Genomic DNA, 8134 nt, shown 5'->3' on the forward strand with positions numbered 1-8134 from the left:
TTATTATGATCTACCATTATATGGTCTACCAAGTAACATACATTCGTATAATCCATTAATTATAATTTGGATACTTTGGAATAAAACAAACTCATGTCCATTTGCCTCGAAGATAAATAAGTTTATGTTTGATTTTGTTCAATCTCTTCGTGTAGCTGAAGAACTATATCTTGCTAATATAGTGATAGAAATTGATATATCATGGTGTGTATAATTAGCAAGATAGATCGGTGCTTGAATTACACTGATATATGGTACTTTGGCACCAATTAATTTTTCATCCTCTTCTCGAGGTCTAAAATAATATTTTACACATCGAATGTTCTAACACCATATGAGTGAACGACATGCAAAATTTGTCCATGTAAGAAATTTTTAACATTTTTTCTATATAACCTTCTGGATGTACAAATATTTCATTATCCAAATGCTCAATTTGTAAACCTAGACATAACTTTGTATTTTCTATGTCCTTTATCTCAAACAGTTTCTTTAAGAGATTTATAGTTTTATGAATCTCTTCAAGAGTTCGAATAATATTTATGTCATCGACATATACAACTATTATAGCAATTTATTTTCTAGATATTTTCATTAAACTACAATGATAGATGGAGTTGTTTGTATATATTACCCTTATAAAATATTCACTACATGTGCTTCTATATTGTTTTAGCCCATAAAGAGATTTATTCAATTTGATGAAGTGACGTTCTTGAGATCCAAAATTATGTATGTCTAATATATTGAAACCATTAGGGAGTTTCATATAAATGTCATTATCAAGTGAGTCATACAAATAAGTTGTTACAACATCCATCATGTTCAAATGAAGTCTTTCATGTACTACATGGCTAATTAAATATCAAAAATTAAATTGCATCCACTACATGTGGATATGTTTCATCAAAATAAATCTTAGGTCTTTGTGAAAATTATTGAGAAACAAATCAAGCTTTATACCATTCTTATTTTTCTTTTTCACGAAAACTCATTTATATTCAATTGGTTTCACACCTTGAGGTGTTCGGACTACAAGTCCAAAATCGAGTCACTTGTAAAGTGAGTTTAATTCTTCTTCAAATGAATATGTTCATTTTGGCCAATTCTCACTTTGTCTACAATCTTTGATAGACTTTGATTCAAGATCCTTGTTATAATTTATCATCTTTAGTGCTACATTATATACAAAGACATTGTCAATATTGACTTTATTTTGCTTATCTTAATTTTGATTCCATCGCATTTCATTCATGATGTAACTTATTGAGAGCTCTTTATTTCACATGTCAAGTACTTGATTAGTTCTTTTAGAACTGAAAAATAAATTATGTCAAAGTGCTCTTAGAATTTTCATATCCTCATGTGAGTCATCTTTTACTTTAGTTTTTTCTCTTGGTAGAGGACTTTTTTACTTTGGAACCGAATTTTCTACTGTGCTTCAGGCGCGACTTCAACTCATTTGCAATATTGGATTGCCCAATAAGAGAATCCACTTTGAGTGGAGTATTAGTAGCTGATAATTTGTTTCATAAATTTGTAAATGAATTGTGTTTTGAACTCCGAGGATCAAAATGATATAATCATATTTTATTTTAAATTATTAATTTAAACTTCTGGTTCACACTTTCAGATGCTTATTCTCTCCCTCTAATATTAAGAAAATTAATTTATCAATTGATAATCAACCTACTGGATTTCAAACAAGTATCCAATTATTGGATCAAGATATATCCTCAAGTACGGAGTTCATATAAAATACGTTTTCTCAAAAAAAAAAAAAAACTTATCTTAGCAGACTATATTGGAGCAATTGAGTAATTACAACACATCCAAACATTTACTTAGATGAGAAGTATTAGATTATTAACCTATAATAATTTATAAGTTAAGGGGAGAATTATCATATATATACTAACTTGTTGGCTATATGCGAATAAATATCTTAATATCATACTTTGTGTGTTTCAAATATCTAATTTAGAATTGATGATCTCACAAGTATCAACTATATAACTAATTTTAAAAGTCTAAAGAGTGGATCTTCAAGTCCATTTTTTTATATGAAGATATCCTTCTACATGTTCAATATTAATTTTAGTAATATATGTGATACTTATCAAGAAATTTCTAAAAATTCCAGAAAACAAGTCTTAGTCTAATTAGTTGAGAAAATAATTTCACAAACTTCTGGATATGAATAGACATATGCATGATCTTTTAGTCGATGCAACAATTAGTGTCATAAAAACTCAAATTCTCAAATTTTCCTTTAGGGACACACAAATTTTATTGGATTGAAGAAACTTCTGGTTCTTCAAAACTAGTTCTCACATCATAATACATACGAGATGATCCAACCGATTTTGACAACAACACACCTAAGTGTGATTTGTAAACGTCTGATTTACAATAATACATATGATTCTATTCTTCTAGTTTATTTCAATCTATAGTAAATATAAAATAATTTGTACTTAAAATTTGTTATATTAAATGTAATTTTGATATTATTTCATGACAATTATTGTTAAAATTCTATTTTTGCGTGTGGGAAGGAAAAGCGTAAACAATTATTAATATTTCTTTAATAAAAAATTAAGTTATAACACTGATTTATACAAAAGTAAGTGCTAAATGTTGATATATAACACATGATTTTAAAATTGGTGTTAAATGTTAACATTTGACACCTAATTTGCATAAAAGAGGTGTTGGATGTCATCATTTAACACCTATTTTCTCTAATCAAAGGTGTTGGATGAAACATTTAACACCTAATGTTTCATTTAAAAACTACTATAATCATTCTTCGTAAATAAATTTTTTATATAGATAAACAATTAAATTCTAAAATAATTTAATTGTCTAATCAAAAATCAATATTGACATTAATAGACATTAATAATTTAATATATTATTTTTAAATCATAATATTAAAATAGTTAAAAGTCTGCCTTTGAAGGAGATTATGAGTTTGAGGATGACTTAGAGTCTGAAGGTGATGTTAAAGGAGAGTCTGAAGGTGGGTCTGACTCTGAAGGTGAATCTAATTCTGATCTAGATTCTAATGATGATCCAGACTCTTGTGGTAATCATGCCTCTGAAGGTGGTCCAGGCTCTGAAGGTAGTCCAACATCTGATACTGTTCCAGCATCTGACGAAGATTTTGAACAAGTTCAGAGACCACAAAGAATCAGACAAATGCCAAGAAGATATGCAAAGTTTGACATGTTGCAAGATACTAGGATAAACTCTAAATGGGAAGTCATTTAGTGTGCCATGTTGGTAAACTCTGAACCAGTAAGTACTGAATAAGCTCTCGAGAAGAAAGTATGGTCGAAGGCCATGAAAGAAGAACTTGAGGCTATAGAAAGAAACAAGACTTGATAATTGACTGAGCTTCAAAAGAACAAGAAAGCCATCAGTGTGAAATGAGTTTACAAGTTGAAACTAAAGCCATATGGATCAATTGGAAAACACAAATCAAGGTTAGTAGCTAGAGGATTTATACAAAAATATGGATTAGATTATTTTGAGGTGTTTGCACCTGTAGCTAGACATGAAACAATCATACTAGTGATTGCTCTATCTGCTAATAGAATTTGGCCTCTTATTTATTTAGATATGAAATATGCATTTCTGAATGGTCCTTTACAAGAGGAAGTGTATGTATCACAACCTCCTGGGTTTGTGAGAAAGAATTAGGAAGGGATGGTGTACAAGTTGCACAAAGCCTTATATGAACTGAAACAAGCTCCTAGAGCCTGGAATCTGAGTAATTGATTCATTTTTTAAGCTTCAAGGATTCAGAAAATATGAGATGAAATATGGTGTTTATGTTTATATACATCTGATAGTAATATAATTTTAGTGTGTATATATGTTGATGACATATTTCAAATAGGGAGTTGTTCAGATGAGATACCTAAGTTTAAGAAGGTGTTGATGGATGAATTTGAGATGGCTCATATATGAAATAAGGTATATTTTCTAGAGATATAGATTGTGTACTCTGATGAGGATATAATTTTGCATTAGTTGAAGTATGAACTTGAGCTTCTGAAGAGAATTAAGCTAATAAATTGCAAGCCTGCAATCACACATGCTGAAACAAATCTCAAGTTGGACTCTGATGTTAAGGGTGACGACGTAGATGCTACAACTTTTAAACAATTGGTGGGCTTATTGAGATATCTTTGTAATACCAGACATGACATCTGTTATGCAGTAGGAATGATGAGTAGGTTTATGAACAAACCAAAGTGGTCACATTATCAAGTTGCACTCAGGATACTGAGGTACATTAAGAGGACTCTGAAATATGGAGTTTTGTTGCCTTCTGGTTCTGAATCTGATTCAGAACTGATATGTTATTCAAACTCTGATTGGTGTGGAGACAGAGTTGACAGAAGAAGTACTTCTAGATGTTTTTTAAGTATCTAGGAGGTCTCATTTCTTGGTGCTCTAAGAAGCAATCAATGGTTGCATTGTCAACTTGTGAAGTTGAGAATATTGCAGTGTTTTGTCTACTTGCCAAGTTGTTTGGATTCTGAACTTGTTGTAGGATTTGAAGGTCAAGGTGAGCAAGCATGTGAAGTTGATGATTGACAATAAATTAGTTATAAGCCTTGCTAAGAATCCAGTGTTACATGGAATGAGAAAACAGATTGACACAAAGTTTCACTTTCTGAGAAATCAAGTTCAGAATGGAGAACTTCAAGTTGTTCACTGTAGCACTCATAAGCAGCTTGCAGATGTTCTGACCAAAGTAATCAAGACTGAACACTTTATCCATTTGAGGTATGGAATTGGTGTTGTTGATTTTAGTTAGCTGAATATGAATTAAAGGATGGTGTTAGTTGTAATTCAGATTCATTTCAGTTGCATTTAGAGTTAATTTGCATTACATTTAATAGGTTCTAATAGCTTAAATCCTGAACTAATTTTAGGTTGTAGTAGACTGTTAACTCTATTTTCATTATGAGTAAAAGTTAGTTATAACTTTGTTTTCTCTCTCTTCCATCATCCCCTTCATCTTCGACCTTGTACTCCCACAAAATTTTACGTCTCCAGAGAAGATTATACCTATATTCAAAACCTCACCGAGATGACTAAGTTGTAATTAATGGTTGAAACATTCTTTAACATGTATTAGGGTGTTTCCTTGTTGTCCTTGACGATAATTGGTTGTGGTGAGGTACTTGCACCTGGTAATCCTACTAAAAAAAGAGAGAACTTTTGAGAGACCAGCGTGATGTTGGGAACCAACTTCAAGAAAAACTTGCTTGTCTCGACACTGAATGTAATCACAAACGCTTGCTCAAATCAAAGAGTCCTAATGCCTTTGATTGTTTCACTAACTTTACCTTTGAGACCATACCAGATGGTTTAACTTCAATGGATGGTGATGATGATGTTAGTCAAGACATACGCTCTTTTAGTGAATCAATCATGAATAACTTCCACCACTTATTTGATGAACTTCTTGCTAAACTTCATGAATCTTCCACTTCTACTGTTATCCCACCCGTTACTTGCTTTGTTTCTGATTGTTACATGCCATTTATAGTAGAATCTGCTCAAGAGCATGCACTGTCAATTGTTCTCTTTTCTCCATTCTTGACCACTTATCACATTCCAAACTTGTTTCAGAATGGTGTACTACCACTTAAAGGTAATTATTAACGATGATATTGAACCTTGTTAATTATGTATGTATCTATCTATCTATCTATCTATCTATCTATCTATCTATATATATATATATATATATATATATATATATATATATATATATATATATATATATATATATATATATATATATATATATATATATATATATATATATATATATATATATATATTCAAGCTATTGATTTTTGCAATTATGATATGTAGATGAGAGTTATTTAACAAATGGATGTTTAGACATTAAAGTTGAATGGATTCCAGGTTTGAAAAACTTTAGATTGAAGGATCTTCCTCGTTTAGTAAGGATAAAAGATCCTAATGATTTGATGATAAAATTTATCATTTTAGTGGCAGATAAATGCCACAAAGCTTCTGCTATTGTTTTCAATACTTCTAATGAACTTGAGAGTGATGTTATGAATTCTCTCTGTTCTATATTCCCTTTTGTATATACTATTGGTCCATCTGCTTCTTTTTTAGATCAAAATACACAAAAACAATTGATATCTCTAGAATCTAATCTTTGGAAAGAAGATACTAAATGCCTTGAATGGCTTGAATCCAAGAAACCCGAGTCAGTTGTTTATGTGTATTTCGGCAGCATCACAGTTATGACTCTAGAGCAACTGTTGGAGTTTGCTTAGGGTTTGGCCAATAGCAAGAAGTCATTTTTGTGGATCATTAGGCCGGATCTTGTCATTGGTGGCTCGGTGGTTTTGTCTTCTGAGTTTGTGAATAAAGTTTTAGATAGAGGCCTAATAGCAAGTTGGTGTCCACAAGAGAAAGTTTTGAACCATCCTTCAATTGGTGGATTATTGACTCATTGTGGGTGGAACTCAACCACTGAAAGCATATGTGTTGGGGTGTCAATGTTGTGTTGGCCATTTTTCGTTGATCAACCACCAAACAGTAGACTTATTTGCAATGAATGGGAGATTAGGATTAAGATTGATACTAATGTAAAGAGAGAAGAGGTTGAGAAATTAGTGAATGAATTGATGGTGGGAGATAAAGGAAAGAAGATGAGGAAAAAGGAAATGGAGTTGAAGAAGAAGGTAGAGGAAGAGACAAGACCTGGTGGTAGTTCGTACATAAACTTGGACAAAGTGATTAAGGAGGTCTTGCTTAAACATTATTAGATTAAAGGGATATTTTCTTATTGAATTTTTTTCTTTGACAACCAAAAACAATGCAATAGTTTAGAACTTCTATTTATTTTTGAGTTGTAAGCAAGCAATCATAGAGCTTGTATTTTTCACTATGCAATGTTTGAGTATTAAAAAAAATATTTCACACAATGTGAATCATCTTTATATAATTTTCCAAGGCCTGAATTAGGCTTTCTTTATTTGTATTGGATTTTCTTGTTCTTTCTTGTGAAGAAAATCCCTTTTGGCTTTTCTGTGTGTAAGAGGCAGTTGTAAGTTGCCTTCGACCTTTCCATAATGTACAGAATTTTCTAAAATAAGAAAGTCATCTCTTTATTCATTGCTCCTAACGATAATGATCATAATGGTAATGATTATGGGGTCATTATTGTAAGGGTGGATGTCAGTTGCGCTCTCAAAGAAGGTGATATTAACTTTTAGCGTCCTCTGCTCGCCTTCGCCTACCTTATTAGAGAGGTTTTCTATGTTCGGAATTTGGAGAGCGTACCTTTTACGGGGGGAGCTAGTCTCAATGGCTCTTACGAATCCTCCTACAATAGTATTGGGCGTATGGCGCACGACTTTGTTATCCTCGCCTATGGATCTCTCTTTTTGATCGCGACTTTATGAGTCGAATTTGGGGTACAAACTGCAAGTGCACAGTTCTATCGCGTAGTTTTAAAAGATATCGATCCCACAGGGACTTATGAATCGATATACCGTTATCTAAGGTTACTTCGTAAAGCTAAGGTGAACAATGTTTGATTGTTTGGGGGAAAGCTAAAAACTAAACTAAGATCTAGATTAAATATTAATAAAGTAGATATCGGTATGTAGTTCGTCGTAATTAGGGAATCAATCCTTTGTCGGTCTCTTTGTTTTAAAATAAATCTTTTCAGTTGACTTTATTGATTAAAAGTTTTATCTCAAACTCTCGCTCTGTTGAATAAACCATGATTTTATGTTAATGTAGCTGTCACTTATAATTAAGTCAAAAACCATTTTTTGAAAGCAATACAGTCCATAGAAACTCTTTTCAAGAAAACATTGACCGTTTAAACACCCTTATCTCAAACTCTCGCTCTGTTGACTTAGGTTATATAATTAAATTCGAATGCTTAACTCTCGTCCTCACATTCAATCTTCAAAAATACTTTTTGGAAAAGATCGGAATTTAATTAACTCTAAAACTTGCTCTCGCCCTGATCTAGAATTAATGTCTAATTTACACTGTCCAGTTAAAACCTCAAACTCTCGCTCTATTGATTTTAACTTCTTTATGTCTTTTA

At 31.6% G+C, this 8134-nt stretch overlaps 1 pseudogene; it reads left to right on the top strand.

The window, feature by feature from the left end:
• The first annotated feature begins 334 nt into the window (after positions 1 to 334).
• Positions 335 to 6836, top strand: LOC127095225 (7-deoxyloganetin glucosyltransferase-like; annotated as a pseudogene).
• Positions 6837 to 8134: the final 1298 nt, after the last annotated feature.

Source organism: Lathyrus oleraceus, chromosome 1 (genome assembly GCF_024323335.1).
Source record: "Lathyrus oleraceus cultivar Zhongwan6 chromosome 1, CAAS_Psat_ZW6_1.0, whole genome shotgun sequence".
Classification (NCBI taxonomy): domain Eukaryota; kingdom Viridiplantae; phylum Streptophyta; class Magnoliopsida; order Fabales; family Fabaceae; genus Lathyrus; species Lathyrus oleraceus.